Raw genomic sequence first — 18,769 nt, forward strand, 5'->3', positions numbered from 1 at the left:
ACCCAGGCGCCCCTGCACTGTGGTTTCTATAATAAACCTTACATAGGACTGATTCTTTTACATTTGAGTATAGGCAGATTTGCAGGTCAACTTTGCTTCCTCCTCTTCTCTAAAATATGCTTGGTCCTCTTGTCCACTTCAGCTGCTGACACACTCACACATTTCTGAAGTTCAGTATTTGAGATCATTTCCCCCAGTAGCCTGATTCTTCTGCCTTTTACATTTTTAAAATTGAGATAAAATTGACATACAGTACTATTCTCATTTCGAATGTACAACCAAACCACTTGATATTATATATATTAGAATATGATCACCATAAGTCTAGTTAACATCTATCACCTTGCATAGGTACAAAAAATTTTTCTCGTGATGAGACCTTTTAAGATCTACTTTTTTTTTAGCAGCTTTCAAATATGCATCATAGTTTTATTAACTATAGCCACCATGCTGTATGTTATATTCCCTGGACTTATTTGTGTTTTTTAAAAAGAATTATACAATGGAATATTACTCAGGTATTAGAAATGACAAATACCCACCATTTGCTTCAACGTGGATGGAACTGGAGGGTATTATGCTGAGTGAAGTAAGTCAGTCGGAGAAGGACAAACATTATATGTTCTCATTCATTTGGGGAATATAAATAATAGTGAAAGGGAATATAAGAGAAGGGAGAAGAAATGTGTGGGAAATATCAGAAAGGGAGACAGAACGTAAAGACTGCTAACTCTGGGAAACGAACTAGGGGTGGTAGAAGGGGAGGAGGGCGGGGGGTGGGAGTGAATGGGTGACGGGCACTGGGGGTTATTCTGTATGTTATTAAATTGAACACCAATAAAAAATAAATTTAAAAAAAAGAATTATCTATTTATTTTAGACACAGAGAAAGTGAGAGTGCAAGTGGAAGTGGGAGAGAGAGAATCCCAAGCAGACTCCCCACAGGGTGCAAGAGCCTAATGCAGGGCTCTATCCCACAACCCTGAGATCATGACCTGAGTCCAAATCAAGAGTCTGATGCTTAACTGACTGAACCATTCAGGCACCCCAGGCCTATTTGTTTTACAACTGGAAGTTTGTACTTTCTGACCAACTTCACCCATTTCACCCACTGCCACCACCACCACCCCTGCCCTGGAACCACCAGTCTTTTATCATTTTAATTCTCTTTAATAAGCTCTTTCTTTTCACTGAGGACTTACACCCTTTCTATTGCATAAACTTCATCCACTGGCTCCAAAGCCTCTGAGAGCCTCTGTATCAAGTATCTTTCTGGTGATCCTCTTTTGGAGGAAGTCTTGCTTCTTTTGTTGGACAACTTCAAATTATTACCCAGTAATTGGATCTGCAAGAGATTTCACAGAGTATTTCTGCTTTGTACTGGTACTAATTCCATGGAACTACTTTCAGGTTCATTAATTGCCAACTCCCTTTTTTTACCTCAATTCTCTTTCCCATCTCATTGTATGATCCTTCATGATTTTCCATTTCTTTTTTTTAAAGATTTTATTTATTTATCCATGAGATGAGAGAGAGAGAGAGAGAGAGAGAGAGAGAGAGAGAGAGAGAGAGGCAGAGACACAGGCAGAGAGAGAAGCAGGCTCCATGCAGGCAGCCTGATGTGGGACTCGATTCCAGGTCTCCAGGATCACGCCCTGGACTGAAGGCGGCGCTAAACCGCTGAGTCACACGGGCTGCCCTGATTTTCTATTTCTATATCCTCATTCTTCCTCTCCAGTCTGTCAAGTTCCCCACCACATCTTTACTGAGTGTTGATGTCAGTCCTTGACTGGATGAGCTCTTCTCAGCCATAGAATTGAGACTTTTCATTCTTAAAGTCTGACCTTATTCAGTCCCTGAACCATAGAGCCAAGCCTGGTAACAGGGATAAGAGCTTTTTTTTTTTTTTTTTTTTTTTTTTATGATATTTATTTACAAAACAAAACCACATCTTAATTTGCTCTGAGAGCTTTAACCATCTACCCACCCTACCCTCCACAGCAAGTGGAATCTGGGACTAGTCTTATTGACCTGTTCACTTGGTCCCTCGGGCACCCATCTACCTGGGTTAAAAACTTCATTTACTCTCACCAACACAACTACTGTTTGAGGTCCTGCTTCCACAGTAAAAATCAGCATCTCACACAACAGTGGCCCTACATCATCACTTTTACCTACCTTTTTAAATAGTCCCTTTAGAGTGTTCAAAATCACGGGTCCCACATCAGGCTCCCTGCATGGAGCCTGCTTCTCCCTCTGCCTGTGTCTCTGCCTTTCTCTCTTTCTCTCTCTCTCTCTGGGTCTCTCATAAATAAATAAAATCCTAAAAAAAGAAACAAAAGAAAATCACAAGCCAGGGAAGATTATGCTCACAAGTATGTGAAAGTCATGAAATATACAAAACAAATCAACTCTTCCTCTAAGTCTGGATTTTATCTTTTTAAATGATATGAAAAAAATAGAACACTTTTCCTAATGAGGTCATTTTTGATACTTAATCAACCTTCATGAAGAATGATAAAATGATAAAATGTTAAATCTTATTTCACTATACCCATTTGCTTAATCAAATTCACCTAGACTGGCCTGTGAATCTTCAGGGCCACAGTTTGCCATAACCATCATTCCCAAGTTCCCAGAAAATGTCCACATTTGACAGGAGACTGATATTGCCCAGGATTTGGTGTGGGTGTGAGTATTTAAGCCGCACTGATTGAACTCCTGCCAGAGTTTGTATGTATATATATTCCCAGAAAAGGCTATTCCAGACCCAGGGCTGGTTTCGATCACTAACAGATCTGAGTTTTTCATGGCAAGCAGGGTGTGTATATGTGTGGGTGTGGGTGCAGTGCAGGTGGGGAAGAGGAGGTGCTGGTGGTGGTAGTAGTGATATTTTCGCATTAATTCAACTGATTAATAGCTATAATGTAAGTGAACCTTTGGCTTTCACAATTTTTGTTTGTTTTAAACAGAAACAAAAATGTACCTTTACTTTACCTTTCTCTTCCACTAAGGTATTGTCACACTTTTAGCATCTAGATGTAAATAAGTGGTATAAGGTTCCATAAGAAAAAGATAGAGAATTAGACTTGGATTGGGAGTTGGAAGGCTTAAGTTGTCATTTCACTGAGACCTTGGGAAAGTCACTTCACCTCTGTATACCTCAGTTTCCATGTGTATAAAATTAGGGTGTCAGACTAAATGATCCTTAAGAGCTCTTCCAGATAAAAAGATATATATATATGAGTGAGTGGAATATACAACCTAGCTTCTTTTTCAAAGATGGTATTGTTTACTTATGGGATAATCCACTTTTGAGAACAGGTGCAATAATAAAATCTATAAATCCAAGATGTCTCCAGAAACATTGTGTTGATGAAAGTTGAATCTCTTGGAGAGAGAGAGAGAGAGAGAAGAAAGAAAGAAAGAAAGAAAGAAAGAAAGAAAGAAAGAAAGAAAGAAAGAAAGAAAGAATTTCTGTGTCTGTGAGCTGAACTGAGGACCTCAGTGTTCAATTTTATTCCATTTTCCCCTTTATTTTCATTGCCCCTGGAGTTATCTAAGAAAATGAGATCCAGAGCTACCACCTTCCAAAGAGTACTCATTGACTAGGTGCATTCTCCCCCTAATTCATCTGGGCTTTTCATCATCGCTATATGCCCTGCTCTCCACCATAGCAGTCATGAGAAGGTGCATGGTAATGGATGCATTGTTTTGTAAAGTGCACACCAGAGGGGCACCTAGATGGCTCAGTGGTTGGGCATCTGCCTTTGGCTCAGGTCATGGTCCTAGGGTCCTGGGGTCCTGGGATGGAGTCCCGAGTCGGGCTCCCCATGGGGAGCCTGCTTCTCCCTCTGCCTATGTCTCTGCCTCTCTGTGTGTGTGTCTCTCATAAATAAATACAATTTTTTTAATCTTTAAAAAAATAAAGTGCACACCACAGAAAGGTACTTTGCTCAGCTCAATCTACATGGAAAATCTTATAACAACAGAATAGAGCCAGGGATTTGAATTCATAGGATTTGCAGAACTGGTCAAGCCATTCTATCCTACTACCTCAGACTCAGTTTAATTTGAAAAATAGGGATGATAATATGTATCTCAGAGGTATTATTTCATAAGGGGAGATAATATGTGTAAAAACACTGTATAATCTCTACAAACCAACAGAGAAATATTGGTTATCCTCAGAACTTTATCCCTGAGAATGACATTTCAGATGATCTGCTGGGGCCTCATTTAATAGAGAAGGAAACTGAGGCCCAGAGAGGGCAAGGAACTTGTATAGTATAATCGTCACAAGAAGTGCTTTTGCTTTCTTCCTTCAACACAGATGATGATCACGGAGTGGAGGAAGGACAGTCTGGGGTAAATATGTCTTTGGCCTTGTCTTCCCCAGATGCAGTCTCTGGCAGAGCAGAGGGGTGTAGGCAAATGTTGACAGCTTTGAATGTTTAGGTGGAATTATCACTGGAAACTCTCCCCTCACAGGACAGAGAAGGAGAGACAGAGTTACAGATAAACAAAAGCTTGGCAAAGAGCTCTATTGCATAAATAAAAATACTGAAGGGACACTAGAGTACCAAGAGTATCCCTTCCTCTTCATAGCTGAGGTTATCCTATGATATATTATACCTTCAAATCCAGAGGACAAATCTAGCATTCCAAAAGTCTGCCTCATTCATTCAGCATTCAACAAATGCTTGCTGCATGCTCACTGTGTTGGGTACTGTGCCAGGTGCTAGGGAGGGGACGGAGGTAAAAATAAATATTTGGAGTGCAAGTGGGCAAGCAGCTAAAACTATATATGAACAAAAGTGCCTATGGGAGTACAAAGGAGAGAGAGACCAGACTACAGCACCATTAGCCAAGAAAAGCTCCATAGAGGAGGTGCTATTTGACCTGGGCTTTAGATTGGGACTCCTTCAGTAGAGAAGGCAGGGACTGATAATAAGTGGTCATGGATCCTACCTCATTTATTCCTACACATTAGGTATCTTTGTTACCTCCAGATAAGAGATGAGGGAAGGGGAATTCATAGAGATTAGGTAACTTGACTCAACTACTTCAAGTAGAAGGCAGAGCCAGGATTTGAACCTAGATATATCTGATTCCAATGCCTGTTATCATAACTACTACTAGCCCATATTGGGAATTTGGTCATAAGGTCCAAAAGCACAGAGGTCTGAAAGAACCAGGATGATTTGTTCCAGAAATCAGAAGTCTCCCACTGGTGGTGGGTGAGGGGACAAGGCTGGACTTAATTCTATAATTAGTGGAGAAGCAATGAATGTTTATATAGAAGAGGTTATATGGTCAGATTGTGTTTGTTTTGTTATTTGTTTAGCAACACTACTCTGGATGCTACATGCAGAATAGATTGTAAGGGGTTGAGAGGAAAGTGGAGGTACAGGCAGGATAGGGTGCTTTGGACTAAAGGTAGTAACAGTAGAGAAATAGAGAAATTAATAGAGAGGGCACTCAGAAGATAGAATCAATAAGAGTTGATAATACCTTATATGTGGGTGTTGGAAAAAGAGGTATCTAGGATGACTTCCAGGTTTCTGGTTTGGGAGATTAGCAGAAGATGTAATTATTTAGGACCAGAATACAAAAGAGGACTTAGGGGAAAGACATGCTGAGTTTGGAGAACATTTGGATAAAGATTACCAGGTGGCAGTTGGGGTTATAAGGTCATACATGCAGTTAGTAACTGAAGCCACAGAAATGATTGAGCTTGCCTTGTAGAATCTAGTCTGGATAAAGAAGAGAGTTCAGGGCAGAAGAACCTTGCGAAACATTGGTATTTAAGAGTTGAGCAGAGAAAAAGAAGCCTGAAAAGCAGGCACTTTCCATGAGAATTCATCCATCACTACCTCCATACCCTATGGCAGGAGCATGGTATACATTCTGAGATCAACAGTAGAGAACCACTGAGTGTTACAGTAAACCACAGATGAGTATATAAAGGAAATATAGGGCCAGTAAAGTCCCCCCATCCCACATACCTATCCCCAGATATACTGCAAATGATGTAGATATTGTTACCAAAACATATTTTATGTTCATCCAATAGTGTTTACATTGGTGACCCACCAGGAAAAGTTTGATTAAAACTTTTTATTAAACATCTGATTTAAAAGTTTAATTCCTTCTGTTGACTCAGATGGTCTTTTGGCTCTCCCCAATATTGTCTCCATACAATTCCAAGAGTCTATCTTAGCAAACTGGAAAATAAAAAGTGATTTCATGTAATGGATCGGAGAAGCCATTTGCCTTCATCAATTTTCTACATTTTGGAAGTCAGTATAATCTTTTAAAAATTACCAGTTAAATTTGGAAGCACATTGACTATTCACTATGTAACACTCTCCCCCATTCTAACAAAAATCTTCTTTTCAGGAAAAAAAAAAATGAATTCAATGTAGAAGGTAAGCAAGCCAAAAGAATCAATGTTGGAGTTGCACTCACATATTGCCGAAGGGGGTGGATTTGGGGTTTGTCATTCTTTCAGACAACTAGCTCTGCTGCAGGACAAATCAATGTTGAGCCACTCTTAGTCATCATTGATCAATTGTTCCATGATCAATTTAGATTTGTTCTCCTGAGAGTTTCTAAATAAATTTAGCTAAAAGGGAACTTGCTGCCTGTCTGTATTAGCTTTTGCAGAACAATCTTTGTCCCTCTCTCTGTGACATGGTGTTGATATATGACAATAACCAGAGACTTGCTTATTTTGAAATCAGAAACTCTAGAGACTAGCTTTTAATTTCAGCACCTTTGTTATGATAAACTCATTTCAACAGAAACTTTCTTGGCCATGTCAAACTTTTCATCACCTCCGGGAGAAGACTTTTTTTCCTTTTAGCCCATTGAGGGGAGGGAGTCAGGGCAACACATAACAGACCTGGGGCTATGTGCTCATCATCAATTCCACTTTTCCAGATATTGAATGATGTTGAGTCAACTACTGAGCCTATAAGCCTATGTTGGGTCAGTGAGGTCAAGGTTCAGGCATGGTTCTTGCCTCCATGGGGGCTCTCTGTATGTGAACTGCAGACTGTCTCCCTCCCTCAGTCTTGTGTGTATTTGTGTGTGTGTTTGTGTGTGTAGGTATGTATGTATGTTGCAAAAGAAAATGAGAAAAGATGAGGATGTGACAGATGAATCAGCCAAATCCAGGCCCTGACTTTTAAATTGTCGTCTCAAGGACTTTCTACTCTGGCTTTGCCCCTATGCACTAGTTGGATTCCCATTCAGCTGTGGTGGAAATGACTTGATGCTATCTCAGAGCATGTAGGTTTGGCAGGACAGCAAGGTAAGAGGAGCACCCAGGAAGTGGATGGAAGGCTGAGTTGAGCTACCTACTTGTTAGTTCCACTTTCAAGGTGAGAGTAAGGGTCTCCTTTTCATTCTACTCTCTGAGAGGAACCTCCTACTTGCATTCTATAACTTCCAGTGGTGCCCTGATGTGTGAATATTTGCCCTATTGTGGTTTACATAGTTTTTGATTAGTCCACCAATAACTTAATATAGTATCTCCATGGACAAATGTCTTCAGAGTTCTAAATATGGGATGTACAAATAAACTTTCAGTGCACAGCCTATTTATTAGTAATTTGGTAATGACTGAATGTTACTCAGATACTTTTAATTTGGAAAAATGCTCTTTTTTGGTCTACCTCCTGAAGCTGTGAGCAATTAAAAAGCAGGGCATTTATTACCTCAGAATGTGGTAAGAGAGAAAAGTATATATAGATGAGCTTTGACTACTGTATGTATGACATAAAAACAATGCCAAACACATAAAGAGTGCATCTTGAGTCTCAGGCTCTGTTGTGGATGCTTTACATGTATTAACTTATTTAGTCTTTGTAAAAAAACTTGTAAGAAAGATACTATTATTATCCTAATTTTAGAGATGAATAAATGTAACACATAGTGGCTAAGCAACTTGCTTAAAATTATAGCTACTAGGTGGCCAAGCTGGGATTCAAATCCAGCATGCCTGGTTCCAACTTGGCATTACTACACCTCAGTTTTCTGCCTCGAAATCTTTGCTCATACTGCTCCTTATTCCTTTAATGCTTTCCCCCCATTTGTCAGAATTTCTCCCATCCCTTGAAGTCAAGGGATGCTACCTCTTTCATGTTGACTTTCCAGATCCTCCTCATTGGCATCAACCTCCTTTTCTGCCCTCCTAGGGTTTTTATTTTTTTTTAATTTTTATTTATTTATGATAGGCACACAGTGAGAGAGAGAGAGGCAGAGACACAGGCAGAGGGAGAAGCAGGCTCCATGCACCGGGAACCCGACATGGGATTCGATCCCGGGTCTCCAGGATCGCGCCCTGGGCCAAAGGCAGGCGCTAAACCGCTGCGCCACCCAGGGATCCCCTCCTAGGGTTTTTCAAGCTTCTCTCATGGCACTTTTCATAGTTTACCTTTGATTCATGCTATTTACAAACTTTTTATCAAGTGTGCTAACCACCTTCTCTCATAAGCCATAGTGACTTTCAGAAGAAGGCTGGACTTTGCTCACCTTTATATATCCTCTTTAACTGCCCAGTAGAGTGTCTTGCACAAAGTAGGTGAATAAGACATGGTCCCTCCCTTCAAACAATTTACAATCGCCAACTTAAACACATCGTTCCTGTTCAAGAAAAACTGAGACCCAATGTACACAGTACATAATAACATTGGCCATTTGAGGGACCAGTTATATATCTTGGAACCCTTATGATGGTCTTTTCCTGGGTAGTCCCTGGGATAGAGGATAAACTGGTGTGGCTTAGTAATCATAGCAACCTTAGGATACTTAATGAAAGTCTTTCTGGATATGAGCTAGAATCTGCCTTTCTCTCACCTCTGGGACCTTATTCCTCATTCCTCCTTCTGCTCCTTAAAATCAAACCACAACAAATATGTCTTTTTCAGTCAATTATTTGTCAGAGTGATCCTGATAAACTCTTCAGTGCATGACGCAAATGACTCAGACACCTGTACTTCGTCATCACACTTACCACATTGGATTACACTTTTAGCTATTTGATGGATTGCCTAGCAAATGGCCTCAAGGAGCTAGAAATAATTCATTCTTACTTTTATGTAGAGATATTGTCAAAGGGAGAGCACTGGCTTGTTAAATGCCTAAATGGTAAGATAACATCTATCTACTCATAGTGTAGAACTGTAGCCACCAACTTCTTAGACTCCATGGATCTTTGTGTGAGCACTGTCTTCTTCTTTTCATACTACACAGTGTCCTGGTAGCACATGCTTCTTGCCCATATTCCTTTGGAGTTTCCCATGATGGGCCAGCCCATACTTCAGGGATATGTGGCAGTTGGTGGCCTTGAGGCTCTGGGCAGGCTCAGTTTGCTACCAAGAAAGCTGTCCTGCTTCCCCGGAACCTCTAGACCTCATACACCTATATCTTCCAACTCTGCCCCCATGAAACACAGAGGGACTTATGCAGGTCTGGCCTGCTGACCAGCCCTGGGATTCCAGCGCTCCCTAAGGCACAGCCAGCTCCCAGTGTGCCCCAAGATTATAAATGGATCAATTGATTTACAGATCTTTGGTAATTTTTCTGAATATTGATGAAGTCTTAAGTGTTAGAATAATGACTCCACCTCTAAGATTAAGGCCTACGAAGGAAATGTCCAACTTTAAACTTTGAATAAAAAGTTTTAAAAGCTGTTCATCTGTACATTTTATGTACTCAATGTAAGAGTTATCTTAACAGATGTCCTAATTCCACTGATTCCTTTTTATTTGCAGCTCTAATTTGTGTCTGAGGCAAAAGATGAAGATTGAATCAGGAAAGTGGGTCTATTGAATGAGGTATTATCAAAGAGAGATTTGAATCCAGTTTCAAATGTGACTTTCACTCTTGACTGTTTAGTCTTGGGCAAGTCACTTAACCTCTCTGAGCCTCAGTTATATCATGTGAAAAATCAGGACAATAATCTCTGCTTGTCTACATCAGGGCTGGACTGAGGATGCTGTGAAACAAAATATGTGAAGATTCTGACTTGTTTCCCTTGAGAAATATCTGGAATAACACAGGGGCTGCTTTCTGGGGCTGCCAATGAGTTAAGGCTGAGCAGTAGAATGATGTCTGGGTCCCAATTCCCCCAACCCACTCCTGAAGAGAATAGTTGCTATGAGGTGGAGGGAAAAAGGGCCTTGGCATCTTCAGACCCTCTTTCTTCATGGTCATTTAAACAGAAAGTGTGTGTTTGTGTCTGTCTTCCTGAGTGGTACCTTTATCCTTAAAACTAGACTTGCCTGAATGGCATGTGGCAGGAGTCACTAACTTATCATCCAGCCATCTGTAATTCCTAATGTCCATCCTAAGGGGTTGGGGCAGGTAGGAGAAGGTGGCAGACAAGCATATATTTCTATGGGGTTTTGTTTTACTTGTGTGAGGAAACAGCAATCTGTTTGATAGAGTTTCTGTTCTGTTTGAACTGTTTTGTTGGAATTCACTAGTCTTCCAGTCACATCTTCTCATATTCTTTCATTCTGTGCCTTCAATCATTTCCTCTCTATCTTGTGGTGGATTGATTAGCCCATTAGCAGTCTCAGACTCTGTTCTGTCCCTGCCTCTCAAGAGTCCCCTTCAGTTTTCTACCATTCGAAGCACATTACATATGGCAATTGGCAACACTCTCTAAATTTAATGAGGTTTCTGGACAATTCCAGAACATCTCCCCTCTTCAAAGTATGTGCTGCCCAATAACAACTCAAGTATAAATTCTAACGCGTTGATTTTCATGCTTCTCCTGAAATAATATCACTAATTACTTTTGGTGACTATTGGAGACCTTCAACTAGACGTTGAATTAAAACGCTGGTAACAAATATCCATGAGTCATGTAAAAAAGTCCAAAATTAAGTGTTCATTTTGCATACAAAAACAATTTTATTAACATTTCTTTGATCAATACATCTGATATTGTCAAAAGAGTTGTGTTAAGGGAAAATTGTTTATAGAATTATATCATATTATATTTCATTTATATTATATCCCATTGTCTAACACTACAAAAAAATAAGTAAGTGTTCCTGATGGGAAAGAAACAATTTATTCTCAAGAGTACATTTTAGAATATAACAAGATTTTTTAAAGATTATGTATTAAATAGATTTACTAACTTTATTAGCAATAAGTTCTATAATAACACTGGGGGAAATGTGCTAAATATTATGACCTCATTCTGTGAATCACTGATGGGTATTTGAGATGGATTTTTCCTCCCTCAAACAGGCCCCTAAGTGAGCTATTCAGAATGTTTTCTGGTTCATCTGGGAAATCTCCCAGGGCTTCTGGAGTGTTAAACAAGATGCTTTTAACAAGGATTTAGAAACCAAACTTGAACCAGAATGTGTTTTTAGAATGGATGCAATTTGGATGCCAAAATGATCCCTTAAATTAGAACATTCACTTCCTTATAATATTAAATGAATGCTTAAATACACTTTAAAACAAGAGCACCTCCATCGGGCAAGGAGGATAGAAAGTAGGACAGGTTTGAGGCAACAAAAGTAATTATCAACAGCCTCACAGTCTTACAGTCCTATTACTTTATGACAAAAATAGATAAAGAGTCCCCAAGGGATGGATCAGTGATCCTGAGAAAGTCATTAATTACTTCTGAGTCCTCCCCTTGGTGAAAAGTGGCTTTCTTAACTTATTGTCACAGGGGACATCTTTGAATCAATCATCATAGAATGTTGGCATTGGAAGGGCCTTCAAAGCCAGACAACATATCATGAGCATCAATGTGCCAAGACTTGCGCTAAATGCTGGAAAAGTAAAAGCTCAATGAAGCATAGGCCTATCCTCAAGAACCTCTCTATCTAGTTTGACTTCCTAGTTCTGAACACGGAAAACTGATCCACAGAGTAGAAGAGGTTTATCCAAGGTTATCCACTACTTAGAAGCAAGAGTTTCCATTGAACTAGGGTTCAGATGCTCTTTTTCCCTCATCATGTTGTTGCCTTACAGCACTGTCTTATGAGATGTTACCTTTATTCTGGGATTTGTCTTTGTTGAAGGATCAAAATAGCTTGAAAACACCAGAAAAAGTTTTAAACCACTCTTTATCCTTAACCGCATATTGGGCTGCAACATCAGTGAGGAAAAGGAAGACCTTCTGTCTACATCACCCATCACCCTTTTGGAAGCTGTGGGTTCAAGAAACTCTGAGAGGGAGAGCCGTCCAAGAGCAACAGAAGACAGGGGAGGGCATGTGAGTCTTTTCACGGTCCCATGTCATTTTCTGTAGTTATTTCTGGCTAACCCTTGGAGGTGGAAATAAGGAATTTGAGAAGTTCAAGAATTTTTCTTGAGAGAGCATTAAATGTGCCCAAATAGGGACGCCAGGGTGGCTCAGCGATTGAGTGTTTGCCTTCAGCTCAGGGCATGATTCCAGTCCAGGGATCGAGTCCCACGTCAGGGTCCCTGTGAAGAGCCTTCTTCTTTCTCTGCCTATATCTCTGCCTCTCTCTGTGTGTCTCTCATGAATAAATAAATAAAGTATTTTTTTAAAAATGTGCCCGAATAGCTTCACTGGTAGGATCTCTGAAGAGCAGAGAGGGAGTCCTCCCATACAGCCTCCTCCTCAGAGAGACCCAAAATGGTGAGAGGCATGGAGGAAGGCACAAGAAGCTGTTGGGGAGATGCCAGATAGAACCAACACTGGGGAGGAGATAAACCCAAAATATCAATAGAATCATCACCATATAGTAACATACAGGAAAAGAGTGGGAAAGAGGTGAAGGAATTGTTTTCCATAAGGCAAAAAGAATAACAGATATCAAGCTTTCCCACCCTAAAACATGGGTTAATGATTAGGATGAGATGTTTTTGGGAGGAGTTAGAAAAATGAGACCTGTTTGAAGATCCAAGAGCTATATTTTGCTCTCTCCAGTGGGGTGTGTTTGCCTTCTGCTTAGGAAGTCTCTTAACTCTGCAGAGCTAAGAGGGCCAGAAGAGGCTTCATGGATAAAGAGGCTTCATGGATAAAGGCTGCTGGCAGCTGGCCCCTACAGTGGCTAGCATTTATTGAGTGCTTATCATGTGTTTTACATGCATTATCTCTTATCATCCCTACCTTGATCTTTTACAGGAAGGACTTGAACACAGAGAGGTTTTCTTGCCTCCAAAGCCTATCCTTTTGACTACGGTGCTCTACCAACACTGGACAAGAGTCCAGGGAGCAAGTAAGGAAGCCCTCAGGTTTTCCTCTTAGTCACTATCTGATCTGGTTCCCTGGGCTAGGAAAGGAGTTCCAGGAGACAGAACAGGACAGAACCTCTGGGCAGGAATAAAGAACTGCATTAGGTGGCTCTCCATGGAAAACCCAGAACAGCAAGAAAGGTACAAGAGACATCAGGGCCTTATTACTTTGTTTTATGCAAAGTTAATAGTGGAAGCCAAGTCACTAGATTTAAAAGTGGAACACAACAAAAGTTGGAATGTTTCTTCCTAAGTGGTTGGACAGTAAGTATAGTGCAGCATTAGTGAGCATTGGATATGCCAAATTGAACAAAGATTAAAGATGCTGATTCTGGGGCAGCCCGGGTGGCTCAGTGGTTTAGCACCGCCTTTGGCCCAGGTCGTGATCCTGGAGACTTGGGATCAAGTCCCATGTCGGGGTCCCTGTATGGAGCCTGCTTCTCCCTCTGCCTCTCTCTCTCTCTCTCCCTCTCTCTCTCTCCCCTCTCCCTCTCTCTCTCTCTCCCTCTCTCCCTCTCTCTCTCTGTCTCTCAGGAATAAATAAATAAAATCTTTTTTTTAAAAAAAGATGCTGATTCTGGACATGAGTTGCAGAGCCCTTAAGAAAAATATCAGTGAGGGTGACAAAACATGAGAGACACCTAACTCTGGGAAATGAACAAGGGGTAGTGGGAGGGGAGGTAAAGGGGGGTTGGGGTGACTGAGTGATGGGCACTGAAGGGGGCACTTGGCGGGATGAGTACTGGGTGTTTTGCTAAATGTTGGGAAATTGAACTCCAATAAAAAAATTTTTTTTAAAAAGAAAAACTGGGTGAGCAAGTGGCCAGCTAAATCCCCAAAGATTCTATTATTAAAATAAAAATCTAGGTAAAAGAAAAAAAGAAAGAAAAATACCTACTCAAACCAAGAAGATGGATTCCTTGTCACAAATGTAGGACCACATTGGACAGAATTTTTTGAAGTAGTACAGTAGAAAAGCACCAAACTTGGAGTCAAGAGACCAGGGTTCTTGTTTCAACTTTACTTCTCAGTTGTTCTGTGACCTTTGGCGAGGCTGTTACCATCTCTGGCTCTTAGTTAACTCCTCTATTGGACAGTTTCTGAGGGTCTTTTCTGTTTGAACACTCTGGGAGCCAGTGATTCCAAGAGAAATGTCCAGAATCACAGAGAAAGAGATAGTTCTGGCTGAGAAGCTGATGAAGGTGGCTGAGGAAATAGAATAATGCATGGAGGTCTCTTCCTGCCAATCTTGTCCTGGGTATGAGCAATGGTGCCCTTCATGATGAAGACCCTGCACAGATGACAGAGCCCAGGAGCCAGCAGGAAGTATTCTCATTCCAAGAATTGGCTCCTTATGCACAGTCAACAGTACTGGTGTAGGTTTAAGCACTTTCTGAAGCCATCTGTACTTCACATGGAAACCCGTCTGCTGGAAAAGATTTTCAGTCCAAACAGAGCCTTCCTCCTAGCATACAAACTGGAGTTCAAAGTCCTGCTCCAGATGAGAAAGCCCAACTCTGAAGGCAAGGTTGAAATCTTCATCATGGGGAGGTGCAGGTACCGGAAGGGTGCCAAAAGACTTATTTGCATTTTGGCCACAAAGCCCCCAAAGGAAACGTTGTGGAGGCACAATGATGCTCAGCCTGGAAACCATGAAGTCTTTCGAAAGAGAGAAAGTACATTCCAGTGCTTTCCTCTCCACTGCAGTGATAAGCAGCCTGGATGAAGCCATACAGTCACTGGAAATAGGTCAGGAGACTGTCCAGAAAGCTGTTACCAAAACAGTGTAATTTTTGTAATTAAGACCTCAGTGCAGGGGGGTTGGTCTGTGTCAGGAGCCTTACCCTCAGAGGCCCAATCTGAACTCTGCCTTTGTTCCTGTGGCTAAGAGGAAACCAGTATTTTCAGTGGTTTATCCACCTTTCTCTTGCATAGATAGTTGTTTAAAGATTCAAATGTGAGTTACAATTAAAAAAAACTTTAAAAAACATAGATATAAATATATATTAGTATTGTCAAGAAAGGCAATCTTGTTTTTTGCATGCTCCAAGATGGGAAAAAGCTAAGAATCAACAAATGGTGGGTTCTGCTTTTTCATAGTGTTTTATATTAGGTGGGTATGGCTAGGATCTTTAATGTTCCAGGGAGCTTTTGTAGAGAAGGAAGATCTTTACTACTGTTTATTCTATCATTAATACTTATTTTGAAAAAAAAGTTTCATTGATATTAAACAAACTTTATAACCCCCCCCTAAAAAAAGAATAATGGAGGTTGTGACATTGAAGCATGGTGTCTGGGAGCACATTTGGGGACTGCATTAGTTCAGGTCCTCTGGGAAACAGATATTGAGGTGGAGTTAGGAGTATTGCTCCTGTGAAAGATAAAGGGAGTAAGAGACAATTTGGGCAGAAATAACCTTCAAAGGGCAATGCAGAGCCCACCTCTAAGAAAGGAATGGGGAAAGGAAGCAGAACTGAGCAAGGAGAACCACAAACTCTTGGCCAACCCAACACAGTGCTTCAGAGCCAAGACTAACCATTTTTTGTGTGTTTGCTTGTTGAGTATTTTATTTAAATTCAATTTGCCAACATATAGTATAACTCCCAGTGCTCATCTCATCATGTGCCCTCCATAATGCCCGTCACCCAGTTACCCCATCCCCCCACCACCTCCCCTTCTGCAACCCTTTGTTTATCTCCCAGAGTTAAGAGTTTCTTATGATTTTGGCTAAGACTAACCATTAAAGAAGTCCCACATTGGGCAGAAATGGCCAAACCCTAGTGACCTTACTGTGTGCAGTCACTGCCTGGCAGCTGCCCAGGAAGAACATGGCCTTGGTAAATCAGCTATAAGCTCCCTGTATGCCTTTCAGCTTAAAGGCACATTCTTCTATGAAGGGAGATCCAGGGGACACAAAGATAGTGGAACTTGCCAAAGTACAGAAAAGACAAGTGAGTGAAGTGTCTAGATTTCAGTTACCACTTTCCTATGGAACTTCACTGAACCAAGATATTCTTTTAGGTCTAGGTCTTGATTAGTTCTAAACTATTTGAATTATACAGATTCAGTTCAATAGAAATAATATTAGGCATTGGAAGTCTAAATATAACAGGTGGTCTTTGGGGAGCTGGGAAACAAGAAGCAACACCAAATCCTTTCTTTGATACATAGAAATCTTCACTATTGGAATGTGACATGGGTAGAGTATCAACCTCTTCATTAGCAGTCTTTTCAGCTCATTAATACTCAGATGACTTTTACCAAATGTCAAGTCTTTCACAAAATAAACACACTGTAACAGTACAACATGGCTACAGGAATGCCTAAAATGATCAAGATAACTGCATCTTTAATATCCTTGAGATATTCAGATGGATTCCGTTTAGCCATAGGCTATATTAAAAACAGCTTAAAAACAGCTTCCTTATATGGAGACCTGTGAAATCATTCAATGAGCATCCAATGATCTGATATTGGAAAGGGTTAGCAGTATTGATTTAGGATTCCCTGAGAAACCAACTTTCAAAATATCAAATGAGACACTTTTTTTCTAAAAGATTTTCATCAATTGTAACTTTATGGTTTAGGCATTCCTTTGTCCTTAAAATGAAAGCAAAGGTGGAGCAATAAGATGAAGGGAGGGGCACACACAGCAAAAGCTCATCAAGTGTTAGGTATTGTTGTTGTTGTTATACTTTGAATTGTGGGTGTGTCCACAATGGCCTTGGAAGACTTCCTCCATGTTTAATACCTGGGCAATGATAATAGTGCCAGTAGTGCTAGCAGTGGTGACAACAACACTAATAATAGTATCAAAATGCTTCCACTTGCATTGTGTTCCACAGCTAACACTAAACCTATGAGGTAGCCAGGGCAAGACACTATATCCCTGTTTTATGGATAAGAAAACTGAGGTAAACAAAGTTAAAGGATTCACCCGAGGCTACAAAGCTGTGCCATGGGCTTTGGATTCTGAATCCAGTGCTCTTTTCAAAATACCTGTTGTCATCCCAGCGAGAGGGAGAACCTGCATGTGTCTCATCTACAAGACAAATATGCTTTCCTATCAAAGTCCAACTCCTTTGCTCACTAACAGAGTATAATGCTTTTAAAAGCAAGAAATAGCCCCTGTGCTTCCTTAAGGACATTGGTCGCTGATATTATTATAGCAACAAAAATGAATATGATTTACAAATCCCATGTACCTGCAACAGATGCAAATTAAATTTGTAAAAAGATATAATTATATACTAATATCCTTTGCAGCAATAAGAGAGAATACCAGTAACAAATTCTAGAAAGCATATAGGTGAGGAAGGACTTTCTCAGCTGGAAGATATGTAAAACAGCAGGACCCTTCTGGAAAAATATGTGGGCAGACATTGTGAAGATCACAGAACCTCAGGGATGCCTGGGTGGCTCAGTGGTTGAGCGTCTGCCTTTGGCTTAGGGCATGATCCTGGAGTCCTGGGATTGAGTCCCGCATTGGGCCCCCTGCAGGAAGCCTGTTTCGCCCTCTGCCTGTGTCTCTGCCTCTCTGTGTGTGTGTCTCTCATGAATAAATAAATAAGATCTTAAAAAAAAAAAGATCACAGAACCCCATTGCCATTTTCCTCTAGAAAAATAAAGCAAATAATATTAAGAATTAAAATGACTTCAGCAGCTAAAAATTTTATTGAAGCAACTTTAAAAGTAATGAGGGGACATCCTTTTTTTGTATGGCTTAATAAAGTCTTTTTTTTTTTTAAAGAGAGGGGCAGAGAGAGAAAGAGAGAGAGAGTCTTAAGCAGTTTCCACACCCAGCATAGAGCCCAACACAGGGCTTGATCTCACGACTCTGAGAACATGACTTGAGCCAAAATTTAGAGTCAGATGCTCAACTGACTGAGCCACTCAAGTGCCCCTGTTTTTTTTAACTTTTTAAAACTTTTTTTAAATAAATTTATTTTTTATTGGTGTTCAATTTGCCAACATATAGAATAACACCCAGTGCTCATCCCGTCAAGTGCCCACCTCAGTGCCCGTCACCCAGTCACCCCCATCCCCCGCCCACCTCCCCTTCCACTACCCCTAGTTCATTTCCCAGAGTTAGGAGTCTTTCATGTTCTGTCTCCCTATCTGATATTTCCCATTTATTTTTCTCCTTTCCCCTTTATTCCCTTTCACTATTTTTTATATTCCTCAAATAAATGAGACCATATAATGTTTGTCCTTCTCCGATTGACTTATTTCCCTCAGCATAATACCCTCCAGTTCCATCCACATCGAAGCAAATGGTGGGTATTTATCATTTCTAATGACTGAGTAATATTCCATTGTGTACATAAACCACATCTTCTTTATCCATTCATCTTTCGATGGACACTTTTTAAAACTTTTTTGAAAAGATATATTTATTTATTCATAAGAGACACAGAGACATAGGCAGAGGGAGAAGCAGGCTCCCTGTGGGGGATGCGGAACTCGATCCCAGGACCCCTGGGATCACGATCAGAGCCAAAGGCAGATGCTCAACCACTGA

The sequence above is a fragment of the Canis lupus genome, chromosome X (genome assembly GCF_048164855.1).
Source record: "Canis lupus baileyi chromosome X, mCanLup2.hap1, whole genome shotgun sequence".
Classification (NCBI taxonomy): domain Eukaryota; kingdom Metazoa; phylum Chordata; class Mammalia; order Carnivora; family Canidae; genus Canis; species Canis lupus.